Here is a 2,948-nt window from a genome sequence, read left to right on the forward strand (position 1 = left end):
GGGTGGATAGGGAGTTCGTGGCCCCACCCTTGTCACACACAGAGTCGCAGGGCAATGAGGGGGTTTGGGCGCTCCCCCCTGTCACGCTGATCCCGGTGCCGGGAGGCCTCGTGGCTCCGCTGATCCCGGTGCTGGGAGGCATATTACCCTTTTACTATATAGGATAGAGGCCTGGTGCATGGGTGGGGGCCGGCTGGTTTGCCCTGAAGGGTGTCCTGGATCAGTGTGGGGGTCCCGCTTGGGTGCCTGGCCAGCCTGGATGAGGGGATGATGGATGTTTGCAGCTAGTCACACCCCCTTCAGGGTGGGGGTCCCCACTAGGGTGCCTGGCCAGTCTGGGTGAGGGGCTGAAGGCTGTTTTCAGGCTGGCGGGTGACTGAAGCTCCCCACTACTCCTTATTTTATTTCTTTCTTTTTTTCTGGGCCAGCTTTAGCTCTGAAGCTTGGCTCCAGCTCTGAGGCCTCAGCTGCTGAAAGCAGGTATCTGGTTTGTTTGGGTTCTATAATCGAAACACCGTATCAACTCCAGCTCTGAGATCCCCGCTGGCTGAAAGCAGGTTTCTGGGGTTTTGTTTAGCTTCTATATTTGTAACAATGTTTCAAACTGCAAAATCAGAGGCCGGCAAGGCAGGCGGGGAATATTGGATTCCTCCGTCACTGAAGCAAGCAAGTCTCATGTTAGCTTCAAGCTGCCTGGCTGCCGGCTGCCATCTTGGCTGTCAGTTAATTTGCATATCTCCCTGATTATCCAATGGGAAGGGTAGTGGAGGTATGGCTAATTACCATGTTTCTCTTTTATTAGATAGGACTAGAGGCCTGGTGCACAAAAATTTGTGTACTCGGGTGGGTCCCTCATCCCGGCCTGTGCCCTCTTGCAATCTGGGGCCTCTTCGGGGCCCCTTCCCCTGGCTGCTGGCACCAATTTTCCTCCGGCACCTGGAACCCAGGCCTTCGCTCTTTGCCGGTAGGGGCCCGTGCATTAGGTGAGGAGCTTAGCTCTTTTAAAAATACTTCTGAATGTTTCGTAAATAACCCTGTAGGAATCTACGTTCTGAAACATGTTGGTTGTTAAGGGCTGATTTGGGTAATCAACAAAATGTATGTTAAAATCCTATTCCCCAGAACCTCAGAATGTATATAGAGATAAGATCTTTAAAGAGGGGATTACATTAAATTGAGGCAGTTCCAGTGGGACCCTTAGCCCACCTCACTGAAGTCCTTATAATAAGAGGAATGTTGGGGTCCTGCCTCAGCAGGACCAGGGGTTCCCAAAGGTGTGGACGGAGTCAGCGAAGAAGGAATGACACAGAGGCAGTGTTCAGGTGATCATCATAGCCAGGTTCTCTTTTTATTGTCCTGTTACATCTATATTTATACTATTTGATCCTATAAGCATGCCTCTATAAGCTTTTTTTTTGCCAAGGAGAGCATGGGGTCTTTTTATTGGGGGGTCAGTCAAAGGGGGAGCTGGCTAGGGTGGGGTAGGGCAGCTACTTGTCTGGCCCCCGAGAAACCCATCTTGAGTCCAGAGCCTTGACCACTTGAAGCCAAAGTCTTCCTCCACCTTTATCTGCACGGGGGCCAGCTCCAGAGTCAGCGGGACTCCCACCCGGCCGCCTTCCAGTGGCACTCACCACCTCTTTCAACCGCTGGGCCCCTCGCCAGGGGCCGGGCTGCTGGCTTCTGTGGGTGCTGACATCCTCCTGCGCAGGGACAGCCTCTCTTTCTCTGGAGGCTTGTTCTCAGCATTGCCTGGGGTGGGGGCATCTGTGCCCTGGCTGCCCTCGTCCTCCAGTAAGATGGTGAGCTGGCTGGCCCGGTAGTTGTTGCCACAGGAGTCCAGCACATTCATGAGGAACCTCCGCTCCTGCTGGAGTCTCCATGTTATCCTCTATATCTGATGGAGCCTGTTCAGGACCCGCTCCTTCGCCTGCTCGATCTCCCTGCAGCGCCAATCCAGTGCCTGGTACTTCCTGCGATTGAGTTCCAGTTGGTGCCACTGTTGCCGGCCTCAGGCTGCTTCCTCCTCTTCATCTCGCTCCTGGAGGCTGGAGCTGCCCAGACCCCCAGACACGAACTCCACTTTGGTCTCAAGCTCGCTCTCCAGGATGTGACCACCTGCAGCGCCAGTTCCCAGCCGGGAGGTGCTGAGAACTCCTTAAAGCCCACGCTGCCATGGACCCCTCTCTCTGCTCCAGCTCCATTTCTCCCTGGCTCACGCCACAGAACTTCCAACCTTGCAAGTCTCTAGTTTAAAGTGGCTTGCAAAACTACACGCCCATCAGATTTCACAGCAGGGCACCCAGGCCCTGGCTGCTAAGCCTCCTGGGAGTTGTAGTTCTCTATTTCTGGCTTGCCTCCCTCACCCCACCCCCAACCCAGTCCCAACTGAAAGGCCCTGCTGGCTGGTCTAACCCTGTGGCCAGGCATCTGAGTCACCTTGGGTCTTTATTCCTGTCCTGACACTGCACCATCTGACCATGGAGACTCTCCTCTTGGGAGGCCCCTGGGTCTCCTTCTGGGTCTCCTCAGCCCAGGCACCGGATCACGTGCCCCAGCAGAGATGTAGCCCTGGCACCTGGGTCTCCTGCTGGGGCTCCTGCTGGGGCCTGGTTGTGGTGCCCCCGGGGACCGGATCACGTGCCCCAGCTGTGACGCAGCCCCGGGCCCTGGGTCTCCTCAGCCTGGGCACCAGATCGCGTGCCCCAGTGACAATGCAGACCTGGTGCCTGGGTCTCCTTATGGGGCCTGGCTGCATCAACCCCCCAGGGACCAGATCTGTTGCCCCAACTGCGACTCAGCCCCGGAGCCTGGGTCACCGTCTGGGTCTCCTTCTGGGGCCTGGCTGCATTGCCGAGATCGCATGCCCCAGCGGCGATGCAGCCCCGGCACCTGGGTCTCCTTCTGGGTCTCCTGCTGGGTCCTGGCTGTGGTGCCCCTGGAGACCA

At 56.6% G+C, this 2,948-nt stretch overlaps 1 pseudogene; it reads right to left on the reverse strand.

The window, feature by feature from the left end:
- Positions 1–1,442: 1,442 nt before the first annotated feature.
- LOC107183397 lies at positions 1,443–2,274 on the reverse strand (annotated as a pseudogene).
- Positions 2,275–2,948: the final 674 nt, after the last annotated feature.

Source organism: Myotis davidii, unplaced genomic scaffold (assembly GCF_000327345.1).
Source record: "Myotis davidii unplaced genomic scaffold, ASM32734v1 scaffold101, whole genome shotgun sequence".
Lineage (NCBI taxonomy): Eukaryota > Metazoa > Chordata > Mammalia > Chiroptera > Vespertilionidae > Myotis > Myotis davidii.